General features: G+C 37.1%; 1 pseudogene; it reads right to left on the bottom strand.

The window, feature by feature from the left end:
- Positions 1-1,614: 1,614 nt before the first annotated feature.
- LOC149848946 (E3 ubiquitin-protein ligase RGLG3 pseudogene) lies at positions 1,615-6,368 on the bottom strand (annotated as a pseudogene).
- Positions 6,369-16,507: the final 10,139 nt, after the last annotated feature.

A 16,507-nucleotide genomic window follows, 5' to 3' on the forward strand; every position in this document is an offset into this window, starting at 1 on the left:
TCTATTTTTGAAATTTTGATTTGAGATTTTGAACTTTGAATATATAAATGAATTTCAAAGTCAAATTGGACTTTGAATTTGAAAACTTGAATTTTGGAATTTAGAAGATGAATAAAGAATCTCAAAGTAAAATTGAACTTTGAATTTGATTGGAGTTTTGAATATAAAATGAATTTGGAACTTTTGAATTTGAATATAAAATGAATTTGAAATCTCAAAGTTAATTTGAACTTTGAGATTGAAAAATTAAATAGAATTTGAAAATGAAAGGATGAATTGGATTTTATAAGAATTGAGGATTGATTGAAGAAGATATTTACATCACTTGGAGTTTTGAAAAAGGAATTTTTTAAAATATGATGCAGTTCTATCCTAAATGATGAATGAATTTTAAATTTTGAAATTGGATTTTGAAAATCGTATTTCATTCTTTACATGAATTGAAATAAGATTGAAAATATAATACATCCTTGACTATGGTCATTGAATGTATTATATAATAATCTATATTTAAATTCAGGTGAAGAATAAGACATATTTTTGTGCTTTTATAGAGTTTAAAATGAAATTAACTCTCAATATACCCTGACTATGGCCATCGGTATATATATTGAGTTAATTTTAAGTTAAACCCTAATAAAAGAAGAAATATTTGAAAATATGATGATTTTTTAAGAAGATCCAGTGTAGATGCAATGTTATTTCATAAAAGATGAAAATCCTAAGTCTTGTTTACATCCTGACTATGGCCATTGATGTAAATCATCAACTTAGGATTTAATCACCTCTTATGGAATGGTGCACATGCCATTCGTGTTGCCATTTGTGAGAATTTGAGAGATAAAGGCAAAAAATGCATGAAAAACAAGCAATTCATGATGTTTATAATGCTCATTCATTCTATCTAAAACAAGAAATGTAAATTCTCATTAAAATCTAACTATTATAATACATGAAATAGAATTTACAACTCCAAATAATGACCTTTTCCACATATTCCCCTGCAAAATACTTGAATTAATACGAAAAAAAAAATGGAAGAAAACTGCACATATTATATAGATGTCAACGACGAAAATGCTCACATGTCAAGATATTTGAGGTCTAAATTGTGGAAAAGATGAAATTGATATGTATTTGTATACGTATATACATGCATATGTGTATGTATACTTATATACATATATGTATGTGGACATGAATGTATATACACACACACACACACACACATATATATATATATGTATATATATGTATAAGTGGAATGGTGAATATGAAGGGTGTAAACAGTGGTAAGTGTAAGAATAGTAGCAGTGGATATACATATACCCAACCAATAGAAAAGGTTCAGCATAGTGAAGGTTGTGTGTATACATGGTATGTGTTATGAAGGTGAAAAATTCTATGTGATATATGGTGGAGAAAAGGGTAAAATGTATATGGGGAGGTAGAAATAACAATATGGATGAGGCCATGCTGGCAGTGTTGTGTAAGTTTCTAATGGTGGATGACAAGGGAATGGCATGCTGATGATGCAGGGAAGGCTGTGGCTGCATAGAGCTGTAAGGGTGAAGGCTGGAGATAAGTGCAGCAGTGGTGAAACTGCAATTGCCTTTACAATGATAGGACGTGATGGTGATGTAGTGCAGCAAGGGTTGCCGCAAGTGGGTGATGGCATATTGAGCGCAACGACAATGTTTTGCCACAATCCCTGCATGTCAGATGTCCACATCCAAAAGCCATGTCTCTTGGATTTGTTAAACAGATAGGACAAACCTGCTCTGTTGAAGTATTGGTTGCTGAAGTAATGGTTGGCTGGTAGTTCATGGACTGTGGAAAAGCATGGACAGCCTTATCATGATTGAGGACTCCAGGGGGAGGAGGAAGTGGTGCAGGGCCTGGAACTCTAATTTTTCGCCCACCCAGATAATTGAGTTCTTGAGTCGCTCTATACTGAAAAGGAACTTCCATGAGAGCTGCAAGCACAAATGTTGCTTCCTTCTTAGCTATATCTTTGTTTTCTGACATTATTTTTGTGAAGTTTACAAACTGAAAGTTGTCAAATAATCTATTGGGAATGTTATCATCAAAACCGCTGCATCTCTTCCCATGGCCCATCTCCAACACCAACCAAAACAATTGAAAGTGGGTACCGACTTGCAGCAACTACAGCATCAATAGTTGCACTTTCTTGAGGACTGAGACTTCCAGGTTCTAAATCAACACAGCGTGCTACCTGCCCATCTGCAATGATGACAAGAACGTGATACTGCCCATTGCTTCTCTCGATGATGTCAATAGATGCATTAATTACAGAAGAACAGGAAGTTGGGCCTGATAGTTTCATGTGTGGAACAATATCTCTGTATTTGATCAGAACTTCTTCAAAACCATGACAACATTGGTGATCCTCAAAGAAGTTGAACACATACGGATCATGTGTAGATGCATCACCAAACCCAAAACAAGGTATTAGGCTGTCCTCATCAAAAGGAGATAATGTACGGCCGATTATAGAAATTGCTTGTTCATAAGGATTAGGAATATCTCCAATTGCATGAAGGCTCCTCCTATGGAAAGAATGCTTCCCTGTCTACTCGTTGCTCTTGGTAAAGTCAATTCCAAGAATTAAATGTGATGACTCAAGTCCAGCATCTCTCAAGGCTGAAATAACCTGATCAAGGGAGCTGAAATTATCAGCAATAAAGGAAACCTGCTGCTTCCACTGACTGATAGGGTTCACAGTACTTCCACTTGGATCAAGATAACTATCAGATTATTTATCCACAGAGTAATCTTGTACAGATTCTTGGTTTCCCATCTGAGAAATTGAAGTGAGAGACAGAAGCACAAGACAAAGAATTCTAAGGCAAAACGAACAATGAACAATCACAAGGAAGTACTAATGAACAATCACAAGGAAGAAACCAACACCAGCAACAGTGATGGTGAATATGAAGAAGAATAAGAAGTCGGTGGAAGGAGACAAAGGGATTATATCGTCATATGAGATCCATCACATTTTTTATTGTTTCCTTTGTAGGGGATCTCCAGGTTATCCATCTATCAGAAGTCAGACTGCAAAAGCTTAGAATGTTCCAAGAAACTGTACTCCTTCAATGCTTATGACAGGGTGATACCATTATTCTCCTTTTAGAACCAGTTGTGTAATACTTGGTGATCTAGTCTCCCAACTGCAGCCAGCCAGTGTTCTTCATAAAATCTCAGGAGTTGGGCCTCTGCCGGTGGCTCTCTTACCAGAAAGATGTTTAGATAGTGCGGGCTTTCCTTGAATCTAGCTTTGTGGCTTCCTTCTATTAGTCATGGAGTCATGCCCCTTAACATGACTGCAAACTTTTGTTGCCAATGGATTCCATACTCTCCCGCGACGATGCTCATGAAACATCAAATGGGATGGATGATGAAGGGATTTTGATTTATTTAATTCCATAGCAGGATAGGATGTAATGTAACAACATTGAGATCGCAACATGTTATAAATTCCAATAACTAACCAAAAATATGCAAAATTCCAACTGCTGAAATGCAAAAAAAAAAACAAGTGTGGAAATACAGGATGACTGCAAGTAACAGAGAGAATGCAATGCAACCGGAGATGCGAAAATGTATGGGAAACCAAGCAATGTTGTCTTACGACGTGAGAGCTAAAAAAAATCATGGGATGCAGGAAATCGATGGTATGTATATAGCAGCAAGAGGCACCACTAATGAATATAAATGATATTGATTTGCAGAGAATCATTGAAGATAAAAAAAACTGCAAGAAAAGGAAAACTTATCGATCTGCTTTGAGTCTGGTTTGATATCATGGCCATTCTCAAGGGGTCGTAAATATAAATTAAAAAAAAACGTTGTTGCTGGGTTATACAAGCTACTGCTACAGACACATAGATTTCTCATGGGTGGCTGCCCCCCTTTTTAGATGGAATCAATACAAGTGATAGCAGCAGGATTGGACGACTACCAAGCCACATTGGCAATGTGCAAGAGACCATTTGTGCAGGGGATGTGCTATAAGAATCAAAGTGGAGTTTGAGAACATACGATGATATATATAAAAAAAATGACCAAACGAAATTGCAGAAGGCTTGATATACAAATAAGGTAATACAAAAAAAAATGACAATGATCGAAACATATAAACAAATGTCAAATGATCCTGATAACTTGAATCAGGTGTGATGATCCAAATGATCAGATGCTACCGATGATACAGGAAATAGAAACGAATAGGAACCAAAAAAAATAAAATAAAAGAATCGATATGTAAATGGAGAAAAGAAGACAACATAGGAAATTAAACATTGATTTATACTAATCAGATGTCAAATATAAACCAGAAGTTGCAAAGAGACCGCAGTCTGTAAATATACAATGAATTCTCTGTCTGAGATAGATTCAATCTCCTTGCAAGGCTACATAGATCATGAATCTATCCTTGAATGCCTTGGTACACGGAAAGAAAATAGAAAATGTATTGTGCCAGAAAGAGATTGATGCTAATGGGCAATGATTTAAATCAACACAGAAAATAAATTCTACAATGGCTGAAATAAAGGAACGAATAAAAAAAAATGTAGCCATCGATGGGGCTCAATTTATATCGCAGAATGCATGCTGGTGCTGCCATAAGCAGATCAGCAAATGCATTATTCTGCTTCAAACAGATAAGGATTAAAACAAGTTGAAAGGGAAGCAAAAGTAGAATTACTCACCTTGGCAGAGCTTCTGTCACAGGATCAACCTCCCTCAGTGGATGGATAAAAAACCAGGAGTCGGGTTCTCTGCCTTTAGCTAAAGGAGGATAAATCTTCCTTTTATTACCATAGACTCGATCGTTCTTTTTACCAAGAGAGTGAAAGAGAAGAAGCCGAGAGGAGATGGGGAAAAGAAAACGAAGAAGAAGAAGAGGTAAAGAGGGTAAGCGTAATGGATGCTGGCGAAGGAGGAGAATGCAACAGAGAGGTGAATTGTGGATGAGGAAATTGAGTAAAGAGGTGAAGAATGGATCAGAGGATGGGGTAAATGGAGAGGTAGGAGACGGATCCCTCCCCCTTCTGCGTGCTCCCCTTTTAAGGAGAAAAAGGAGGATTCCAAAGAGGGAGGCTGTTGGAGATGGATGGCCACTCAACAGGGAGGAGAGTGATGGATGGTGCGAACGGGAGTGGCCGTTGCAAATCTTTTCAAATTCCCAATAGAGGATCCCTTTTCAGGATTTTTCTAAAAAGTGGTTTTTGGTTTTCAAAAAGGGGTTTTAAGGGAGGTTTTTAGCAAAGTTCAACTCTTTCAAGTTTTAAAACCATTTGCTTTCTTTATTTTTTTCCCAATTTTTTGATTTTTGTGTTATTTTCATTTTTTTTGTATCTTTGGAATAAAATCTAAGATTTTACGAGAAAACAAAGATTAAACACTAATTTTTTTGTATTTTTCTGAGAAATATTTACAAAAAGTATTTTTTTGAGAATTTCAGACCATTTTGGGGAAATTTCTTTAGTAGAATGGGTTTGGACCCAGGTTTTGAGAAAATGTTCGAGTTTTGACACTCGAATCGAGAAATACAACATGATGGATCCAAATGGATGCCGGACAAACTGTCTAAGCTTTTCAAAAAGTTATTTTGGAAATTTTGAGAATTTAATTTTAAACATTGGAAAACGAAACTCAAGTTTGGATCTTTTATCTGGATTGAGTTAGATATACAAAAATGAATTTAATTTCAGAAACTTGAGAAATAAAATGAGATTTAGATTTAAAAGTGACTCAATTACCTAGAAAATGAAGATAAAGGGCAAAAAGAGAATATTAACAAATTTTTGAAAAATTTGGGGTGTTCACAGATGCCCCTCTTTGCTACTAAGCCGATAAGAAACCGAGCTTAGTGGCAAAGAAAACACTCCAAATTTTGAAAAAAAATGCCCCAGCTTAGCAAACCTGAACTGGGTGTGGAAGAATTATGGCTTTTCAGGCTTAAAGCCTTGTCCTGAATGGCTTGGGGGAGACGAAATCCTCGAAAATGATTTTGACTGAATAATAGAAATGAGAAAATCGTGATGGGACTTTGATTGAAGGTCCTAACATAATGAAAGATAAGAATTTTGATCAATTCTCATGAATGAGGTGAGATCAGCTTTTTGGAATGACTGAGGTTTAGCCCTTAACCTGGATGGGACGAAGATATATCAAGGTAATTTGAATGGGAAAAGGAATGTAAGCGGATCTCGATGGGACATTTTGAGAGAAATACCTCGTGAGATGAAATTCAAGCATGATCCTTTCTTGAATGGATATACAAAGAGCATGGATTCCTTTGTGGGGAAAACCATGATGGGACGGGAGGATTACCTCATCGAAACAAGGTTCGGGTTTGACCAAAACCTGAAAAGGAAGATATCTCATGGAACGAGATTCAGGCTTTACCCTTATCCTAAAAGGGACGACCATATAGAATCCTCGAGTGAAGAAACCGTGACGGGACAATAAATGCATCGCCGAAGCGAGATTCAGGTTTTACCCTTGACCTGAGTGGGGGGGGGATCGCACAAAGTCATCAAATGAAGCGACCGTGGTGGGACTAGAAAGGATATCTAGTCGAGCGGGATTCAGGTTTAACCCTAACCTGAACGGAAGATACCTCGCAGAGCGAGGCTCAAGCTTATCCCTTAACCTATAAGGGCGACCATACGGAATCCTCGGGTGAAGAAACCATGATGGGACCTTCAGAATTTGGACGAATGAATCCAGAAGGGGTTTGCGAGAAGAGAAAAACAAGGGATTCCCTAAAGCTTGGAAAGGGGATGATCTGGGGCGTCTCATTGTTGAGACTAAATCAACTTTCTAAAAACAGACGACCTCTCGCAGAAGGTTTGGGTAATACCTCAAGGAGCGAGGTAACAGGTTTAATCCTTATCCTGAATGGATACAGAATCCTCGAGGAGCGAGGAAACTGTGATGGAACCTCTAGACTTGGCACAACAAGTCCAAGAGGGGTTTGCAAAAGAAGAAAAATGGGGGTCCCTAAAGCTTGAAAAGGGGTTGTTCTTGGGCACCTCATTGCTGAGACTGAAAATAGTTTTTGACAATAAAAGACCTTTTGCAAAAAGTTCAGGTTTAACCCTTATCTTGAGCGGGAACGACCATACAGAATTCTCGAATGGAGAAATCGTGATGGGACAGGAGAGATACTTCAGCTGAATGAGGCAACTCTTCTGGAAATGTGAGAGATGGAAAATGTGAGACAATTCTTTCGGCAAAATGAACGATGAATAAAGTAACAGGAGGCAAACCCTTCGAGGGTGTCAAAAGATGAATAGGGTGATCCTTGTAACAGGAGAAAGGTGATTTTTCGACAAGGCAAAATATGAATAAGGCGATCTGAGGAAACGAATCTTTTGACAAGGTGAAAGATGAAGATGACAATCGGAGAAGGCAAAAAAAAATTGATTTAAAGCGGAAGATGAATAAGGCAATCATTTTGACAGGAGAAGGCGAATCTCTCGATCAGAGCAAAAAGATGAGGAGGGCAATCTTTTTGGAAAGGAGAATGTGAGAATGAAATATGAAGATGGCAATCCTTTTGGCAAGGAGAAGGCAAAAGTGAAATATGAAGATGGCAATCCTTTTAGCAAGGAGAAAGGCAAATCTTTTGACAACGCAAAAGACTGAGAAGGCGATCCTTTAATCAAGGAGAAAGGTAAATCTTTTGACAACGCAAAAGACAGAGAAGGCAATCCTTTAATCAAGGAGAAGGTGAGTCTCTCGACAAAGCGAAAGATGAAGAAGACAATCCTTTTATCAAGGAGAAGGCGAGTCTCTCGACAAAGCGAAAGACAGATAAGGCAATCCTTTTATCAAGGAGAAGGCGAGTCTCTCGACAAAGCGAAAGACGTGGAAGGCAATCCTTTTATCAAGGAGAATGCGAGTCTCTCGACAAAGCGAAAGACAGAGAAGGCAATTCTTTTATCAAGGAGAAGGCGGGTTTCTCGACAAAGCGAAAGACGGAGAAGGCAATCCTTTTATCAAGGAGAAGGCGAGTCTCTCGACAAAGCGAAAGACGTAGAAGGCAATCCTTTTATCAAGGAGAAGGCGAGTCTCTCGACAAAGCGAAAGACGTAGAAGGCAATCCTTTTATCAAGGAGAAGGCGAGTCTCTCGACAAAGCGAAAGACGGAGAAGGCAATCCTTTTATCAAGGAGAAGGCGAGTCTCTTGACAAAGCGAAAGACGGAGAAGGCAACACCAAGATGTATCAAAATAGATGTCAAGTTCTTATTTCTTTATCAGGAAAGCTGAAAAATTTTGCCAAAAATGATAAAATTTATAGTTGATTCAAGGTAATTTTAAGGTAAGCACTTTCATAAGATGTTCCCTCTTCCACCTAGAGTATTACCCCCAACTAGGTTAACTCTATAGAATCCAGAATTAAAGTCAAATTTTGTTGTTGGTTTTCTTCAAGGATGCTATCAATTTCCTTGATATGAAAGGAGAGGAAATATTCTTAGCTTCATAAAAGTAATTGAATGAAAAGATATTGATAGAAGAATTTCACATAGATAAAGAAGATTTTTTGCAGTTTGGGCAGTTTGATATCTTGGGCATTTTTCCATGATGATCTTTTTGCACTTTTTTGAGTCATGGGGCTTTCTTGGGCTTTTACATCATCCTTCATTTTGGAGATGTCCTGACTTTTCTCTCTTTTTCAGGGAAGGGTACGTCACAAACTCCTTCATCTTGGAGATGCTCTGATCCTTCATTTTCTCAGAGATTAGGCTGATGATATTGGTTCATTGGTCAAAATGATAGCAGAAATCAAATATCTTTTAGGGTTTGTCGGTAGGTCCATCACACTCGCCTTCATCTTGATGGTGATCTGAACTTTCCCTGGAAGGATCCTTCACAAATTCCTTCATCTCAGAGATGATCCAAATCTTCTTTGGCCCCGGAGATCTAGCTCGCATGATTCGTCTTCATCTTGACGACAATTGAGAGATCCCTTTTGCGAATATTTGATTTGCAGCTTAGCTGACTTGAGGAGACATGGATTGGGTAGGTTCTTTTTTTTACTGCCCAGGATATTTCCACTGTCTTACTATAAAAAGAATAATCTTTAAGGATGTGCCATAGCTATGATCAATATCAGCTCATTTATGGCTCTTCAGCATCATTGAATGTTTCATTTACCGGTCATGTCGAAGATTTTTCTTCATCCTCTTGGTTGACCAACAGAAAATTTGGAGTTTGAGCCTTTTTTCACAGAAGCTTCACCCTTTTGGAAGGAATACTAAGGAGATTTGAGGAAATTCTTTATATAATTTTGAGATTAACAACTATTTTATGGCAATTTGGTAAGATATTCCTGAAATCCTTGATGACGAAACCTTTGCTTAACATCGAACTTTGATATATCAGTGGGATTCTGGGGAGGAATCCAACATGAGGCTGAATTCTGAAGATAAATGTAACTTTAAAGTTCTGAAGGTAAGCTTGGCATAAAACGAGATTTTGAAGATAAGTCCAACCCGAAAAATTGGTTTTGAAAGACCAACCAAATCAGGACTCGGATTCTACAAGGAAAACAGGAAAATTCGAGTCGAAACTTGAGTCTCCAAAGGAAAACTGGAAGGTTCGAGTCGGGGCTCGAATCTCAAAGGAAAACCTTGAAAATTCATTTATTGAAGGCAAGAAAACTCGAGATAAAACTCAAATTTTTGAAGGACAGCAGGAAAATTCGAGTCAGGGCTCGAATCAAAACTTAAAGGTTCATTTATTGAAGGCAAGAAAACTCGAGATAAAACCCAAATTTTCGAAGGAAAGCAGGAAAGTTCGAGTCAGGGCTCGAATCAAAACTTGAAGGTTCATTTATTGAAGGCAAGAAAACTCGAGATAAAACCCAAATTTTCAAAGGAAAACAGGAAAGTTTGAGTCAGGGCTTGAATCTTGAAGGAAAACTTGGAAGTTCAGATTTTTGAAGGAAAGAAGACTCGAGTTAAGACCCAAATCTTTAAAGGAAAGCTAAAAAATTTGAGTCAAGGCTCGAATCTAAAGGAAAGAGTTAGAAGTTTGAGTCGAAACTCGAATCTCAAAGGAGAATTGATGAGAAGGGATAGGAGAAGACTGGCAGGATTTTAAGGAAAATTGAGGAAAGATTGTGACCTGAAGGCTTGAAATTGATATTTGAATAACCCAAAGATCAACATTGGATTTAGAGCTTTGATTTTTTATGAATGGTTAGTGCAAAGACTGAACTTGAGGGGCTAACTGATCGGTCAGCCAGACACTAGCGCAAGTGCTAGGCTTATCTGTATGAATATTGGAAAAAGAAATGCCCCAGTATGAGTACTGGGTTTTCTGGCGGAGATTTGAAGAAAAAGGGACACCGACATTCTAAGATACTTAAGAATTAAGCAAGAATGATTGTCGGTGTTTTAAGGATTATCCCTTATCCTGAAGGGGAAAAAGAATAGAATTTAAGGAAATTTAATGAAGGAAAATTGATATAAATCTAGAAAATCAATAAAGATTGATAAAAACTTGTATTTTGCAAAAGAATTCCCATAGGTAGCATTATTGCTCCTACGAGGGGTTTTAGGATTTTCCCTTATCCTGAATGGGAACACCTCGGACAACGAGGGTCAGGTTTATCCCTTAACCTAAAAGGGGCAAAAGAAGGAAAAAGAAAACACCTCATGGGAAAGAGGCATCAGGTTTATCCCTTATCCTGAAAGGGTTCAGATTCGATAAAATCTAATAAAATTGAGAAAAATTTAATAAAACTTGATAAAGTTTGATAAAATTGATATAAACTTGATAAAAATATGAATAAAACGAATGAAATTGATAAGGATAACAAAATTAGCTGAAAATTTATAAGATTTTAAGAAAAATGAGTGTTTTTTATCCTGCCTGCATATGGGATCTTGAAAGGAAAAATGTTTATTTAAAAGATAAGTGAGAAATCATTTGGGGGAAGAAAATCCACCATAAGAAGAATGATCAGCGCAAGATCTGATCCTTTAAATCAAACAAGAGAGATCATCATGAGGGTTAATTTTTGAAGGCAATGGTTTGAAAACCAATTTTTTAAAAAGCGTATCAACAATAGATCTGATTTTTTAAAATAACAATTTAAAATTGATAATAAGATCAATACAAAGGTTGATTTTTGAATATAATGTTTTAAAACCCATTTTGGAAGATAAGACCAACACAAGGGTTGATCTTTGAATATAATGATTTGAAAGCCTATTTTTGAAAGATATGATCAACACGAGGGTTGATCCTTTAATGCAATGGTTCGAAATCAATTTTTTAGAAAATGTGATCAACACGAGGGTTGATCTTTCAATGCAGTGGTTTGAAATCATTTTTTTAGAAAATGTGATCAACACGAGGGTTGATCTTTCAATGCAGTGGTTCGAAATTAATTTTTTAGAAAATGTGACCAACACGAGGGTTGATCTTTCAATGCAATGGTTCAAAACCTATTTTTGAAAATATGATCAACACGAGAGTTGATCTTTGACAAAAGTTGGATAAAAGAATATTTGAACTTTTTGTTTATGAAGACTTTTAAAATTTTATGATTTTTGAAGAACCCTCATAGGTAATATCATTTCTCTCGTGAATGATGTCAGGATTTGTCCCGCATTCTGAGAAGAACAGGAAAAATGTGGGTTTAATAGAAGCCGATGAAGAGATTTTTGAAATATAAATTTTCAAAAGCAAATGCCCCTAGGTGGCAGAGGAAGGAAATATTGTGATATCAGAGATATAAAGGAAAATTGACATTCCATTGATGAGCAAAACTGATAACAAAAGAACTGAAATATTTACAAGTACTTTGACCAAAAGGTCACAAAAGGACTGGACTGACTGGCCATCCACAAGGTGACTGGCAAAAAAAAAGGGAGAAAAGTAGGAGAATTCTGACATCTTCAGTCTTCTGAGTAGCCGGGGAGAGACTTGGTCATGACGGCTAGGTCATCTTCCTCTTCGTCTTCAACAAAAAGACTCTTGTCGACGCAATCCTGAACAATATTTTTGAAGACGAAGCAGTGATCGGTGTCATGCCCCACTGCTCGATGGAACTTGCAGAACTGATTTGTGAACCTTCCCAAGGGAGGATCCGCGACTTTTGGGAGTTTAACCAATCCTTTGGCCAGCATGAATTTAAGGGCTTCTTCGAGCGTTTGCTTCAGAGGAGTGAACTCACGATCATTACTCCAACCTTCGCGCTTTATCTTTTCTTTTTGCGGAAAGTGAGACTGAGACGGCTTGTCATTCTGCTTGGAAGACTTTTTCCCTTGAGTTGCGTTGTGGTTCTGACCTCTTTTACTGCTGCCATGATCATTGTCAGAGGTATTAGCTGCATGAGTGAACTGCGCTTTCTTTTTCTGGTCTTGGATATTTTTGGTCAGAGGCATGCCCTCGTAAAGCCCGCTTTATATTCCTGCCTCGAGCCATTCGGCTCGCTCAATCAATTTGATAAAGGATTTTGCTGGAGAAGTGGCAATGAGGCTTCTCAAGGGCTGAGAGAAATTGCTGAGGATTATCTGCAATGCATGCTCCTCTGGAATGGGAACTTTCATCTTGTTGCAGGTGCTTCTCCACCGGTGGATGAATTCTCCTGCTCTTTCAGTCTCATTCTGCTTTAAGTTGTAAAGGTGATTGAGCGTAGGTGAAGCTTTAGTGTTGAATAAGAAGCGCTCAATGAACAAATTTACCACTTTATCAAACTCTCGTAGTTCGATAGGATTGATGTGGTCAGCATACCACCTGGCTGCTACACCCTCTAGACTGCGGGGAAAACAGATGAACAGAGCCCTGTTGTCTTTTTTGAAACGACAGCATTCTGCATAAAAGGTGGCTAAGTGAGCTTTAGGGTTGCCAGTTCCATTAAACTTGAGAAATTTACGAGGAAGGTTCTCTAGGTTATCGTCCCCATCTAGACCACCCTAAAAATCTTCGCCAGCGTAGGTCTGCTTGCCCTTACCCTTGGTTTGAATATCCTTGATTGCTTGATTCATCTCCTTCATCTGCTTGCTCATCAGGTCCTCTGCTGGAGTCCCAGACTTGGGCTTGTTGACGGATTCGGGCTCTTCTGCAGCTATCTTTATGGACTGTCTCGGAGGATTCTGTTGGTAAACAATCTGCTCTTCCTCTTCTGATTCTTCCTCGACTGACTCTGACTCCTCACAAGCAGTGTCTGGTTGTACCTTCTTTCTGACGATTCTGACTTGCTTTTTTACAGGCTTCTTCCTCAATTTGCTTTTAGGAACTGCCTCTTTCAGCTTAGCCTCGGCTTGCTCCGACATCATCCTCGCCATCATCTTTTGGAACGTATCATACATAGCGGGGTCAATGTCATCTCCCATGTTCTGACCCTGTCCTCTGACTGATTTAGAAGAGCTCATCCCTTCCGCCTCACTGTCGCTGTGTTGAGGAACTGTTTCCTTTCCAGCTCTTGTCTGAACCATTTTTTGAATATCAGCGTTCTCTGTAGAGGAAAGTGGAGGTTTTAGACCGAAGAAACTTTTGGAGAAGTTTTGAAAAGAGGAAGGATTAGGTTGAAATCTAAAAAAGTTGTATCCCTTTACTAGGGATTGAGTCGTCACAAAATTTCTGACAATTGTGTTGTTTACTCTACAAGGGAGAGTAACCAAAAATATGAAAGAAAATACCATTTTGAAAAGGATATCTCTTGATGGAAAGAGATTCTTATGAAAACAAGAATATAAAATCAGAAGAAAATAAGAGAATAAATGGTAAAGATTTTAAAATTTGAAGAACTTGCAAGCAGGATCAGAAGAATTTTTTGAAGAAATTTAGAAGAAGAAGAGAAAGAAAAATACACCTGGGTTTAAAAAAAAAAACAAAGAGGAAATTTTGAAATATATACCCAGGTTTTTGGAAAATATAAGGAAGATATAAAATATCATACAATCACAGATATACAAGCAAGGATGCACAAACAGCACTCCCTAAAGCTGACTCTAAATGCAATATTTGAAATGGCTGATAGGACCTTAATCCTAACTCTAAGATTTAGATCATCTGATTTCAATCAAGGTATGTCGATATACTCAAGCCGAAGCTCGAAATACGTGGCATATAAGATATCTCTCCGGTTCCAAGGTAAGGTTTCCCAACATCCTTGAGCACCTACCGATATACCTCAGACTATGGCCCTTAGGTACGTGGTAGGGGGGCGCGAACCCAAATAAGTGGTCCAGTTGTGAGGCACTCTCCCGAACTATGGTTCAGTGAGACAGCCCAGCAACGTGATGACCGGGACAATATAGGTATGGATGTTTTCAAAAACATGATCAACATGCAGATAAAACCAGAAAGCTCTAATGCAAGTCCTAAGGAGATAGAATTTAAATGAAAAGAAGCATACACTTGCATACATTGTTTGCATTCAATCCCTAGAATTAAGGAGAGTTGTATTTCAGACCTAAGTCTAATGTGAACATGGAATAATCTCCTCAATATAGTCCTACCAAACCATACTTAGATCCTATATGCAATGATGTCAGCTTAGGACAAAGTCTAGGCTCCTAAGGTTTGCATGAAAAATGAAGCTAACATAAAAGAATAAAGACTTAGATAAGATTAAAGCAAAGCAAAGGCACAAATTCGACCAGACGGAGACGGGTCCCATCTCGGTCGCCAAAACTGTGATCATCGCAAAATTTTTCCTCTCATATGGTTTCTCTCTCTTCCACCTCTTTTCCTTTTTAACCTCTATTTCCTCCTTTTTGAAGGGAGAAAAATAAAAGAAAGAAAAAAGAGGAGAGAAGAGAAAAGAAAGAAAAGAAGAGAGAGAGGAACTCTTTTGCGGGGTCTCACTTGACCTTAATTTGAAAATATTTAGCAAATAACTCGCCTCCGTTTTGAAAATATATTGCGAGAAAAATGGAGAGATGGGATTCGCTCGTCGGTACGAGGTTTGGCCGTTCCTGGCGCCTTTACCAAGGGTAATCGAACCAAAGATCGAATTTATGCCTTTTGCTTTGCCTAAATATCATCTAAGAATTTATCCTAAGTCTAAATGCACAAAGAATCATGCTTGTGCAATGCAAGGATGTATGCTCTTTTGAAAAAAATGTTTTGAAAATCTCCAAGTTTTTCTAAGATAGACTTGATAATAGAATGAAGAAATGGTTTCTGAATGATTGAATCTAACTTAGAACTTGAGATAGATCAGAGAAGTTCTAAGTCTTTGAAGTGATCAGAGTTGGGAAAATAAATCTTGATTTTGAAAAGAAAGATTTGAAGATGAGAGATGAGGCTTCAAAGTCAGAAATGGGCTTTTGAAGTTGAATTTTTAAACTTGGATTTAGGAAAGGAAATGAAAATGGAATTGAATTTCAAATTTTGAAGTTTTGAAATCAGGATGGATCTGAGAAATCCAAAATAGGAATGAATTTAAGAAATCCAGATGTGATCTGTAAAATGGATTTAGATTTGAAATCTGGGAATGAAATGGAATTGGATTCTGAATTCTGAATAGAAGGGGATCCAAGATCTGGAATCCAAGACGGGATTAGATTCTAAATCCTAAAATGGATTTTGGATCTTAAAAATGGGTTTAGGATCTGAAATCTGAGATTCAAGATAGAATTGGATTTTGGACCCTAAGATGGATTTTGGATCTGAAGTCTGAGATCCAATGTAGAATTGGACTCTGTATCCTAAGATGGGTTTTGGATCTGAAGTTTGAGATCCAATGTAGAATTGGATTCTGGATCTTAAAATGGAGTGGATCTGAAGTTTGAGATTCAGAGTAGAATCGGGTTCGGGATCCTAGAATGGATTTTGGATCTATAATATGAGATCCAAAGAATGGAGATTTATACTTGAAAATCTGGATCCAAGTTGAGATTAGGATCTATTTTTGGAATTTTGATTTGAGATTTTAAACTTTGAATATATAAATGAATTTCAAAGTCAAATTTGACTTTGAATTTGAAAACTTGAATTTTGGAATTTAGAAGATGAATAAAGAATCTCAAAGTAAAATTGAACTTTGAATTTGATTGGAGTTTTGAATATAAAATGAATTTGGAACTTTTGAATTTGAATATAAAATGAATTTGAAATCTCAAAGTTAATTTGAACTTTGAGATTGAAAAATGAAATAGAATTTGAAAATGAAAGGATGAATTGGATTTTATAAGATTTGAGGATTGATTGAAGAAGATATTTATATCACTTGGAGTTTTGAAAAAGAATTTTTTTAAAATATGATGCAGTTCTATCCTAAATGATGAATGAATTTTAAATTTTGAAATTGGATTTTGAAAATCGTATTTCAATCTTTTACATGAAGTGAAATAAGATTGAAAATATAATACATCCTTGACTATGGTCATTGAATGTATTATATAATAATCTATATTTAAATTCAGGTGAAGAATAAGACATATTTTTGTGCTTTTATAGAGTTTAAAATGAAATTAACTCTCAATATACCCTGACTATGGCCAT

Source organism: Nuphar pumila, chromosome 1 (assembly GCF_984573655.1).
Source record: "Nuphar pumila chromosome 1, dmNupPumi1.hap1.1, whole genome shotgun sequence".
Lineage (NCBI taxonomy): Eukaryota > Viridiplantae > Streptophyta > Magnoliopsida > Nymphaeales > Nymphaeaceae > Nuphar > Nuphar pumila.